Raw genomic sequence first — 12,939 nt, forward strand, 5'->3', positions numbered from 1 at the left:
GTGGCATGAATACTTGCAAGACACGTCAAACATGAAGACTGCATATGTTATCTAGAAATGAAATGTCATTCTGTCAACTGAAATGACAGAACCATGTGTCAAGTGGGACGGCAGAGTAGATCTGCAAAAACCAGAAGGTTGGTTCAGAGTGGGCAGAGGACCAGGACTGTGAGGCTAGTAACCTGCTTTCATTGTGGGGTGAGTTCCATCAGCCATGAATGTGGATTAGGGACAATTGTTCAGCTTGAGAAGTTCATATCTGGTAGCTACACTGTGGAAAATCACTGTGTTTCATCAGGCAGTGGGAAAAGAAGGTGCCAGAATGGTTATAATCCTAGACTTTGCAATCAGATAACCTCCAGGACTTTCTGGAGGCTAGTTATAATTTCTCCAAGCCTCAGTTTCCTTATCTGTAAAGGTGGATAAAAATAGTACTGATATGATTTGGCTGTGTCCCCACCCAAATCTCATCTTGAATTGTAGTTCCCATAATCCCCACATGTCATGGGAGGGACCCAGTGGGAGGTAATTGAATCATGGGGGCAGTTACCCCTATGCTTTTCTCGTGATAGTGAGTTCTCATGAGATCTGATGGTTTTGTAAAGGGCTTTTCCTCCTTTGCTGGGCACTTTTCCTTCCTGCCACCATGTGAAGAAGGACGTGTTGGCTTCCTCTTCCAACATGATTGTAAGTTTCCTGAGGCTTCCCCAGTCACGCAGAACTGTTAGTCAATTAAACCTCTTTTATAAATTACCCAGTCTTGGGCATGAGAATGGGCCAATACAAGTACCTACCTGTTAGGGCTGTCAAAAGGACTAAATGAGGCCAAGTGCAGTGACTCACACCTATAATCCCAGCACTTTGGGAGGCTTAGACAGGAGAATGGCTTGAGCCCAGGAGTTCGAGACTAGCCTGGGCCACATAAAAGACCTTGTCTCTACAAAAAAATAAAAAAATTCACCTGGCACAGTGGCATGTGCCTGTGATCCCAGCTATTTGGGAGGCTCAGGTGAGAGAATCATCTGAGTTCAGGAGGTCGAGGCTGCAGTGAGCCATGATCACACCACTGTACTGCAGCCTGGGCAACAGTGAGACCCTGTCTTAAAAAAAAAGAACTACATGAAGAAATGCCTGGAAAGGGCTTGGATCATGGTAAATGCTTAAGAAATGTTAGTTATAATTATCACAGTTAAGCAATATAATTTGTGTCCTCATAACAAGGAAGAACATTCAGTTTCTTGTGTCAGAAAGAATAGACAGTGAAGAAGGAAATAAACAGAACACAGGTGCACCTAAATGGATTTTGGCCAAAGTCATGCAGAAAGGAGCCTAGGAGAGTTTTCAAGCTATGTTAGAAGTGTTTATCAAGTTCGGAAGGGAGATTGAGTAATATGGGTCTGGGATGGTTGAAAGGGAGGAAAAAAAGAAAGTGAATTTTATATCCCTGTTATCTTGACTGTCAGTAGCCCGTGTAAAGCACCCATTGTGTGCAGTGTGCCCCATTAGATATAGGATTGCACAGATATAGATGAGCGGACTTCTCTTCACATGGAGTTGACCATACCTGTTGTCATGATCAGTAAAGCAAGTGTAGCGATGACGTAAGACCTGAATACAGCAAATGGGCAGGATCACAAATCTAGCACAGGCCTGACTGTATCCAGCTGAAGGCACATCACCTCAGGGACTTCATATATCTCTCTGATATCTTGCATACCCACTTCTTATACTGTACTTTTCTAGATGCTCTAGGAAATTTGCAATCTTATCCCTGATGTTTGTGATGTTTTGGAAGGTAACTGGGGAGCCTATTCAGGAAGTTTTGATAATAGTCCCAAATGGGGACAGTGGGATTGGAGAACAGAGAGCAGGCGCAGAAGCTGGCGATACTGCATTGGTAAAACCAGCAGGACCCGGCAAGAATGAGGGATAAAGGGGCACGTGCTGCAGTTCTAGCCTGGGCAACCACAAAGTCCTATTTGCAGAGCTTGGGGGATACTGGAGGAACCTGGACGAGGGGTTCTCATGTTTTATAGTGTTTAGGAGTCAACTTTGGAGATTGTTAATGCAGATTCCTAGGATTCACCACAAGCCTACTGAATCTGAATCTCTAAAGTAGACTTGGAAATCTGCCTTTTTAGCAGGTACCCCAGAGGATTCTGATGCAGGTGGTCTGCAGATCACGCCTTGAAAAATGCTGGTCTAGGGAAAATAAACGTCTTAGCTTTGGTCCTTCAGAAAGCAGAGTCGGAGGCAAGGACCCTGGTGCTAAAACTTCATCTGGGAGGTGAAATCCCAGGGTAAGGGTGTGTGGGGCACAGGGAGAGACAATGGGATACATGAATTTATTTCCTTTTCTTTTTTTCTGCTGGCTACCATTTCAAAATAAGCCATGAAGGATCAAGCAGGTCACTCAGCATGTAGGGCTCTTCCAGGTAATTTACGGGAGGAATCCGGCCTCAGCATAGCGGGAGAAAGAAGGAAACAGGAATCCGCCTGTCTCCCACTCTACCCCTGCTCCTGTTTCTCATTGGTAAAGTGCTCCATAGGGGCTCAGGGTTGTATCAGCCACCCTCTCAGTGGCCTCTCAGGAAGCCGCACCTCAGACCATTAGGGGTAGAGGGGCACCCAGGACAGATGGGATCCTGGCCTAGAGAGGAAAGAAGAAGGAAGCAGTGCAGGACATCTGAGAAGGTACACAGACTTGTTTCCAAAGAGAGTAAAGAAGTGAGGCTGGGAAAGGTAGATTTTTTTCAGTTCTATAATTAATTACAGTTTTGAAGTTGAATAAGAAAGATTTCTAGGGAACTTGTCTAAATGGAGTTATATTAACAATGGGAATAAGAAAGGAAGCCTAGAATTTGTACCCATCGTACACTTTCTTTAAATTTTTCTTTATTTGTATCAGAACAACTTCCAGTAAAAGAAGGCACTGAGGATTAAATGCTACGTGGGAGCAGTTGCTGATTTTTGCAATGGGAGGCTGCATAGATTCAAGGTATCACTTGTTTATTTTATATCTTGAATTAACTTTCCACCTTCCCAGTCCAAAGTTCTAATAAAAGGTTTCACTTGGACTAGAGAGCAAATGAGCTTGTGACTGTCATCCAAAATCACACAGCTTTTTCTCTGAAGACCTGTAAGTTCCTAAGACACTCTAAAAGGAATATAAAAATAGTAATTGTAATTCTTAAGGAGTGCCAATTGCATACTGGATTCCAGAGAGTAATAACTCCGCTTAATGTTTACATGAAGCTTTCCCTCTGTGTGTTACCAGAACTTGGCTAACATTATATGCTGTCAAATGGCATTAATCTGTCGCAGAAATAGGGGGAATTTAGTCACAGGAAGTTTAAATAACTGATCATGTCCTACAAGGCGTTGGCGAGAAATGGACAATTAGACTTACTTTCCACTACCATCCTGAACTATGTAAAAATATCTTGGGTGGCTGTGAGATCTGATTCTAGGAAGAAATATCCCTTGGCTCTCTTAAAGATGTTGATAACTCAGTTGTGAGAAATTGATTTTAGGGGTGTGTGTGTGTGTGTCTGCCTGGGGACAGGATGCAAACAAAATAGCTGTTTTTAATGCAGTTGAACTGTGTGTGAGGATAGGTTAAAGGATGGGTGACGACAGGTAGGCAATTCATGGTTTGCAGTAGAAGTTAAAGGATGGAGAAGGGAACAATGTGTAGGTTCTTAAGTGCCTATAGGTAATGTGGATCAAGAAGTAAAGAAAGGTTTTGAGCAAAAAAGGAAAAGGCAAAATGGAGAATAGAAAGAAATGAGAAGATAGTGTTAAGCAAAGAAACAGAAGGAAGGAGAGACAAACTGCTGTAGGAGGTCAAAATAATCCATTCAGGGAATTATTGGAAGAGATACATGCCATATAAAAAGAAAAGCAGGCGGGGCATGGTGGCTCACACCTTAATCCCAGCACTTTGGGAGGCTGATATGGGTGGATCACCTGAGGTCAGGAGTTTGAGATCAGCCTGGCCAACATGGTGAAAACCCGTCTCTACTAAAAATACAAAAATTAGCCGGGCATGGTGGTATGTGCCTGTAATCCCAGTTACTCAGGAGTCTGAGGCATGAGAATAGCTAGAACCCACGAGGAAGAGGTTGCACTGAGCTGAGATCTCAGCACTGAGCTCCAGCCTGGGTGACAGAGTGAGATACTGTCAAAAAAAAAGAAATGAAAAAAAAAAAAAATGCAGGCTGCTTACTAGCTGCATGTTTGAGAGAGATGTTGGTTATTGGTGACTGGGTCTGTAACGTTTAGGCAAAAAGGTTTTATTGAGCAACAGCCTCATACAAGGCATTGAGGCAGCAAGGGGAAGAAGAGTTTGCTTCTTGCTTACTACATGCCATCCTTCCTCCCTGGACCTCCAGGTACAGACCCACTTAGAGAAAGAAAGTCAGCAATGGTGGTTGAACAGGATGCGTTGTCCCCAAGGTCTCTTCCACCTCTAGAATTCTTTGATTCTGGCCGAGGTCTCTATGGCTCCACAAAGGCTGTAGCAAGTGTGTTCTTGGTAGGCTGGATCTCTGTTAGGTTCAACAGTTGTTGTTTTAACTTCTGCCTCCCTTATTGCTACCAGATCTTATTGCTACCAGATAGGATGGTTTTAGTTGCAGATGGACAGAAAACCTAACTGAAGCCAGCTTAAGCATAAGAGGAATTCATTGGCTTATAATACCGAAAAGTTGTGAGTGGATTCATTCAGCAATAGCTTAATCCGGGACCTCAGATGCTATTCCAGTGCTCGTGTGTGTGTGTGTGTGTGTCTCCTCCCTTTCCGTGAGTGTCTCCATTTTCAGGTCTGCTCTTCCCTATGGCAGCAAGATGACTGCCACAGCTCCAGTCATCACCTTTCAATCCCCAAATTGCACAGAGAAACATCTACCCAAGTGTGAGCTCCCACACACATCCTGAGAGTCATGCTGATTGTATTGTTTCAGGGCGAACACTTATCCTTGAACCAAACACTCTGGCCAGAGGGATTAAAATGATCAGTACCGGGCCACATGCTCCTCCCTGGAGCCCGAGGTATAGCCCTGCCTGAGCCTTGAGCATTGGGGAGTCTGGGATGACATAACTAGGAGACAGGGAAATGGATTCTGGGGAGCCAAAAATTAGTACTGTGAAACCTGGGAAGAGACATGAGGTTCTGATCCAAAAAACAACAGGAAAAGGTCAGAGGGGCAAGAAAGAATCCTGATCCAGAGATGGCCCCAGGATTGAATGACAGGTCCAGAGTGGCAGCTCACTGCCCGCTCAGGGTGCCCTTTGTTCCGGGCACTGAATCAGGGATTTTGGATGACCCTGGTACATAGTTACTTCCAGGAGATTACAGGAGGGGAAATACTCCACTTCCTGTTTAGGATTACACTCTCAACCCTCCCCTCCCACACAAGCCATATGTTCATTCTTAGCCTCAGCATCCAGCCAGAAAAGCCCTTTGTGTTTTCTTGGCAAAACTGGAGCCCAGTAATTAAAGTCCATATGCAAAGCTGCTCCCTCCAGCCCACACTGAAGTCTTTTAATTAGTATGTAATTGGTCAGAGAGGTACTATCAAATAGCTCCCAGTCTGGCCGGCTGGAAATGCAGTGTTTGAAAAGTCCCAGACCAGAGAGGGATAATAAATGCTTTAAGTCCCATCTGTTGGAATGATTTGTTTAAGGTATAAATCGCTGTTCTGTTACTATTTTTAACAATTCTGCTTGTAGCGTTTCTTCAAATATGGTAACAACTACCAGAGCATTTATTGAAGGTAGGAATATGAGTAAATGAACTAGAAGAAGGCTGAGCAAATCCATGTTTTCCCTTCAGATAAATTCCTATAATGCAGTGGAGGTGGGGAGAGAAAGAGGTGAGTTGGGCATTTGGTTAACTATTTGTGGTCTTCACAATGAAGAGCCCATTAACCTTGCCCCAAACACGGTGTGTGTGAGAATCTGGTGATGTGAGGAAAGACTTTGAATGCACCTTGGTAGACAAGGGTCAGCAGTTGCAGAGAAGCAAAAGGAACAAGCTGGAAAGCGGACACTTCATTGCCCTCTAGAAGCCATGGCGGTTCAGAGTGAAGCTGGAATAAGGTTTGAGAAGCAGTGGTCTAGGGCAGGGGTCCCCAGACCCTGGGCTGCAGACCCTGTTGGGAACCGGGCACACAGCAGAAAATGAGCAGTGGGTAGGTGAACATTAACACCTGTGCCCCGCCTCCAGTCAGATCACCAGTGGCATTAGATTCTTGTGGGATCGGAACCCTGTTGTGAGCTGCTCATACAAGGGATCTAGGTTGTGCTCCTTATGAGAATCTAATGCCTGATGATCTGTCACCGTCTCCCATCACCGCCAGATGGAACCATCTAGTTGCAGGAAAACAAGCTCAGGGATCCTATTGATTCTGTATTATGGTGAGTTGTATAATTATTTCATTAATATGTTACAATGTAATAATGATAGAAATAAGGTGCTCAATAAATGTAATGCACTTGAATCATCTCAAAACCATCCCCCTGACCCCCTGGACCTTGGAAAAATTCTCTTTCACAAAACTGGCCCTTGGTGCCAAAAAGGTTGGGGACCACTGGTTTGGGGATCTTTAAAATTCCATCCCACTCTGACAACACAGGTCAATATTGATGCTATTGATGCTATTATCATTCTTTTTTTTTTTTTTTTGAGACGGAATCTCGCTCTCTCACCCAGGCTGGAGTGCAGTGGCACGATCTCAGCTCACTGCAAGCTCCGCCTCCCAGGTTCATGCCATTCTCCTGCCTCAGTCTCCCGAGTAGCTGGGACTACAGGTGCCCGCCACCGTGCCCAGCTAATTTTTTGTATTTTTATTAGAGACGGGGTTTCGCCACGTTAGCCAGGATGGTCTTGATCTCCTGAACTCGTGATCTGCCCGCCTCAGCCTCCCAGAGTGCTGGGATTTCAGGCGTGAGCCACTGTGCCCAGCCTATTATTCTTATAGTAGTAGTGATAATAGGATAATAATAACAGTGACACCATCATCATCGCGGCTGCCAGCTTTTACTGCATGCTCATTATGTGCCCGGCACTGTGCTCAGTGTTTTACATGAATTGTCTCATCTGAGCTTCACACCCAACTCTGAGGTTGCCACTATTGCTCTGCCTGTTTCATAGATGAGGTCACTGATGGGTTTACTAACTTGCTCAAGGTCACCAGATGGTAAGTGGCAGAGCTGGCATGTAACTCTCCCTGGCCATCTGACTCAGAGCCTGGGTTCTTACCCACTACGCTTGCCACCTTCTGCCCAGCATCGCGGAGTACCTGGGTTTTGCTTGACGAAAATGCCGTGGAATCAGGAAGCTGGTGGAGGGAATATGGCTGAGCCCCTTCCAGGTTCTTTTTGTTCAGTTAGCCTTTTGGGCAAACCTGTAGGAAAAACTTAAATTTTAGGACAAAAAAATTCAAACTCATAGAAACACTAGAAAAGCATTTGCCAGGGGCTGGGTGGGGGGCAGGGGGTATGGGGAGATGTTGGTCAAAGGGTACAAACTTTCAGTCATAGGATGAACAGATTCTGAGGCACTGATGTACAGCCTGATGTGACTATAGTTAATCATACTGTATTGTATACTTGAAATGTGCCGAGAGTAAACCTTAAACCTCATCAAAAAAAAAAAAAAAAAAGGTGATGGATATGTTAATTAATTTGATTGAGGTAATCAATTTACAATAGATACATATATTAAATCATTACATTATACTCTTTAAATATATACAATTTTAACGGTTATACCTCAATAAAGCTGAAAAAGATAAAACCAAAAACAGCGAGGTTTAGAAGCAGAGATGGCTATGTGACACGGCTCTCTAGGAGAACGAGTCTGAGGTCTCCCTCAGCACCTTACCTTCCCAGCTGGTCCCTTCTCGGTGTGGAATTGAGGAAGCGTTGCCACAGCCCACAGGTGCGGGTGAGAATGTGCGCCTGTGTTGAGGAGACTGGGGGAGGTGGATGGAGCATTCGGCTCCACAGCCTTGGATGCACAGCCTTGTGGAGTCTTTCTCACTCTGCTTTTGTGTGGCCGGACCCCTAAGCACTGGACTCCTGTTCCCTCCAGGGACCTCTCTCTCCTGCTGTCTCCTCACTCTCTGCTTCTGAGGGTAAGAGATGGGGCCTATTTTTGCCCTGTCTGCCCTCCTTCCCAGGAGGCTGAGAAATAACTTGAACTGAGGCCTGCCCCATTGAGAGAAGAAAGCCTGACGGTTCTTTTTTTGCTCCCTTGTCATGTTGTCTGTCTGTTCATTCATTCCCGTTAATTCCCTCCAGTGTCCGCCCTTTCTTTCCTTCGACCGGAGAGGACTTGGGGCGTGGCCTAGGTTTACTCCGTTCTAGGCACTGGGTCTGTTGCCCCATTTGTCTTGCTTGTTCTCCTTGCTAGTGTGTTGTGGTGGCTGGCTCTGGGTGGAGGCACAGACTTGGGTCTGGGGTTGAACATTCAAGAACACCCCTCGGGGCACTCAAGCCTTGCTAGCTCCAGTGAGGGAGCTCACAGCCCAGCCAATGTTGCTGGGGTTCTACTCGGAGCCAGAGGCCAACCAGCCAGTAATAAGCTGTTGCTTTGCCTTGCTCTGTCCTCCTTGCACCCCTTTCCCTCGGGACCTCATGGGGAAGGGTGGCTGATGTGTGGCAGGATTTGGGTTATCTGTGTCCTGGCCAGTCCCTTCATGACGCCGTGTTACTCTCACTCCTGCAGACTGTGTGTGCCTATGAGTGATGAGCAGACTTTGTTCTGCAAGTGGGGTCCAGATGGAAAATGATGGGAAGAACCATGCTAATGTCATGATGCATGGAACAGGAAAGCCACTGATGTAGATGAAAGCATTTGTGTAAAGTAGCCTGGAAGCCTGGAAAGGGAGGGGAGCCGCGGGAATCGATGAGAAAGGGAAGTCAGAAGGCCTGGCTTCTAGATGGAAGTCCTGTTTGAAGGGAAAATTAGTGATGGTTTAAAATACCGTGTTTAACATGAATTAAAGGGGATTTCGACTAGAATCTGGAGTAAATCTTATTTGTCTGACACTTAAATCCTCGCTTCTAGAATACCCTCTCCTTGCAAAATAACAGTATTTCAGGTTTTGGTTATAATGCTGTATGAATAGATCTTAGTTTCGAAGAGCAATTGATCAGCCCCATATGAGAGTTATTTACAGTACCTTTCCTTTTTGTAACGTCTGAAACAAAGGTTGGTTTTGTAAAAAGTCTTCGTAGCATTCTTGACAAAACTAAGAGCCTTGCCTGATGGCACCACTACATGCAGTTTGGTTTGTAATCAGGGACGATTCCAGCATGCAGAGATTCAGAGTGGGTTTCTTTGTGGCTTGTCTGCACCTGCCGGAGATCTGGTGCACCTATTAAACCTACAAGGCAGCTATTAGCCACCAACTGACACCAAGATTATAGGTTAAACTCTGAATTGGTTTAAACGGTGTCATGTGTCCACCAGGGCAGAGAGCAAGGTGGGGGGCATGTGTTTGGCAAATGATAGGAAGTTGCTCCAGCCTGGGGAGGAAAGTCTGTTTGTTAGCAATGGTCACACACAAAGAGGAGCAGGGTTGGGGTGGGCTTGTTGGAAAAGCCTTGAACCTGGAGTCAGAGAGACCCAAGTGTTGAATCCTGACTGTGTAACCCTGGTAAGCCTCAGTTTGTCATCTTGAAAATGTGAATGATAGGCCGGGCGCGGTGGCTCACGCCTGTAATCCCAGCACTTTGGGAGGCCGAGGTGGGTGGATCACGAGGTCAGGAAATCGAGACCATCCTGGCTAACATGGTGAAACCCCATCTCTACTAAAAATACAAAAAAATTAGCCGGGCGTGGTGGCGGGCGCCTGTAGTCCCAGCTACTCAGGAGGCTGAGGCAGGAGAATGGTGTGAACCTGGGAAGCGGAGCTTGCCGTGAGCTTAGATGGCGCCACTGCAGTCCAGCCTGGGCGACAGAGCGAGACTCCGTTTCAAAAATAGAAAGAAAATGGGAATGATAATACGTGATTTACAAAACAGAATTCAATGAATTTGAATTCACACAATTCTTGCTGATATTAATGCAAAAAAGTTGGCTGGACATAGTGCCTCACACCTGTAATCCCAGCACTTTGAGAGGTTGAGGCAGGCGGATCTCCTGAGGCCACGAGTTCAAAACCAGCCTAGCCATCATGGCAAAACCCCATCTCTACTAAAAATACAAAAATCGGCTGGACATGGTGGTGCCCTTCTTTAATCCCAGCTACTCCAGAGGCTGAGCACAAGAATCACTTGAACCCGGGAGGCGGAGGTTGCAATGAGCTGAGATTGTGCCACTGCATTCCAGCCTGGGTGATAGAGCAAGATTCTGTCTGGAAAAAAAAAAAAAAGCTACAACGAGCTGCCTTAGTAGAAAAATAGCAGCAGCAGCATTGAAAAGAGAATTTTGTGTAAGTCTCCAGCCTGCTGAATAGGGTAATTGAGAGAAAGGTTAAGCATGTAGCTCTGGAATCACACAGACTTGGATTCAATTCTTGGCCCTGATACTTACATATGCTCAGGGTGTGCGACCTAGGGTGACCTCTCTGAGCCACAGTGTCCTCATTAGGATCATAGTAACAATAAACCTATCTATAGAGTCATGAAGAGTAAATGACACTACAATACAGTGCTGGGCTCACAGCTCCGGAAATGCTCACAGGCTCCGGAAATGCTCAGTCACCTTCTCTGTTAGTCACCTTGTTCCATCATGCAGCATTTTTTCCTCTTGCATCACCAGTACTTACTCTAAACCGGATTTTACCCTGAGGAGGGTAAACTTTTTCCCCTCTTCCTACAAGTACCCCCAGAAGCTTCCTACAAGCATGCCCCGGACTTTCCTAATTGCAGGTCACCTGCCCAATTTCTGCCACCAGCGCCTGCCTCCTCCATTGTTATTTATTTAATATTTTTCCAAATTAACTTTTTAATACTTAAATGCATTTAAAGAAAACTTCACATCACTATTATAAGCAAATATCAAATAGATCTTTAAATACAATGTCTGTGAACCACCTAAAATCCTCATGTGTGCTCTCAAACACATCCATGTTATACTTGGGGAAATACTGGTCTGCTCCTTTGCCCTTTAAAGTGTGGTCTCTGGACCACAGCCTCAGCATGCCTGAGAATTGTTAGAAATACAGGATCTCAGACCCCATCCCATACCTCCTGAATGAGAATCTGCATTTTTAGAAGATCCCCAGTGATGGACATACTTTTTTGGGGGGAATTTATTACTTTTTTTTATTGAAGTGACATTCATATGTACACTTTTAAGGTTTGAGAAGTAGTGGTCTAGGGGATCTTTAAAATTTCTTCCAACTCTGGTGTGTGCCTATAGCCCGGTGACTTGTAATTCTGGAGCAGGAGGATAGCTTGAACCCAGGAGTCTGAGGCCAGACTGGGCAACATAGCAAGACCCTGTCTCTCAAAAAAAATTATTCTAGCTCTGACAACAAATGTCAACTATTGATATTACTCTCTCTCTTTCTGAAGTCCAGGTCCATACTTCCAACTGACATATTCTACTTCAGGCCTAAACCTTGCCTTTTCCCCACCTCCTCATCCTTGTAACCTTACAAGCATTCACCATTAAATCCTTCCTCCCTGTTCTCTGATGTCAGTTCTTGCCAAGGATGCCCAGCCCTGTCTCCATCAGCCTCTTTCTGTCCATTCCTATAGCTCCAATTGCATTTCCAGTCCCTTATGTCTTAGTGCCTGGGCTGTCACCCTCTCCTTCATTCTCTTTCCTCCAACTCTTGACAGCTCTGTTTTTTTATTATTATTATTCTAGGGTACATGTGCACAACGTGCAGGTTTGTTACATATGTATACACGTGCCATGTTGGTGTGCTGCACCCATTAACTCGTCATTTACATTAGGTATATCTCCTAATGCTATCCCTCCCCTCTCCCCATACCCCACAACAGGCCCCGGTGTGTGATGTTCACCTTCCTGTGTCCAAGTGTTCTCATTGTTCAGTTCCCACCAATGAGTGAGAACATGTGGTGTTTGGTTTTCTGTTCTTGCGATAGTTTGCTGAGAATGATGGTTTCCAGCTGCATCCATGTCCCTACAAAGGACATGAACTCATCCTTTTTTTATGGCTGCATAGTATTCCATGGTGTATATGTGCCACATTTTCTTAATCCAGTCTGTCACTGATGGACATTTGGGTTGGTTCCAAGTCTTTGCTATTGTGAATAGTGCCTCAATAAACATACGTGTGTATGTATCTTTATAGCAGCATGATTTATAATCCTTTGGGTATATACCCAGTAATGGGATGGCTGGGTCAAATGGTATTTCTAGTTCTAGATCCTTGAAGAATCACCACACTGTCTTCCACAATGGTTGAACTAGTTTACAGTCCCACCAACAGTGTAAAAGTGTTCCTATTTCTCCACATCCTCTCCAGCACCTGTTGTTTCCTGACATTTTAATGATTGCCATTCTAACTGGTGTGAGATGTTATCTCATTGTGGTTTTGATTTGCATTTTTCTCATGGCTAGTGATGATGAGCATCTTTTCATGTGTCTGTTGGCTGCATAAATGTCTTCTTTTGAGAAGTGTCTGTTCATATCCTTTGCCCACTTTTTGATGGGGTTGTTTGTTTTTTTCTTGTAAATTTGTTTGAGTTCTTTGTAGGTTCTGGATATTAGCCCTTTGTCAGATGAGTAGATTGCAAAAATTTTCTCCCATTCTGTAGGTTGCCTGTTCACTCTAATGGTAGTTTCTTTTGCTGTGCAGAAGCTCTTTAGTTTAATTAGATCCCATTTGTCAATTTTGGCTTTTGTTGCCATTACTTTTGGTGTTTTAGACATGAAGTCCTTGTCCATGCCTATGTCCTGAATGGTATTGCCTAGGTTTTCTTCTAGGGTTTTTATGGTTTTAGGTCTAA

At 44.8% G+C, this 12,939-nt stretch overlaps 1 protein-coding gene and 1 long non-coding RNA gene across 9 annotated transcripts in view; one reads left to right on the plus strand and one right to left on the minus strand.

Annotated features, from left to right (window-relative positions):
- Window positions 1-12,939, plus strand: part of ARHGAP26 (Rho GTPase activating protein 26) — an 840,200-nt gene that overhangs the window by 62,840 nt on the left and 764,421 nt on the right. The window lies entirely within an intron of this gene.
- LOC144329562 (uncharacterized) overlaps window positions 1-12,939 on the minus strand; it is a 200,078-nt gene that overhangs the window by 62,821 nt on the left and 124,318 nt on the right. The gene's annotated exons all lie outside the window — the stretch shown is intronic.

Source organism: Macaca mulatta, chromosome 6, assembly GCF_049350105.2.
Source record: "Macaca mulatta isolate MMU2019108-1 chromosome 6, T2T-MMU8v2.0, whole genome shotgun sequence".
NCBI classification, from domain to species: domain Eukaryota; kingdom Metazoa; phylum Chordata; class Mammalia; order Primates; family Cercopithecidae; genus Macaca; species Macaca mulatta.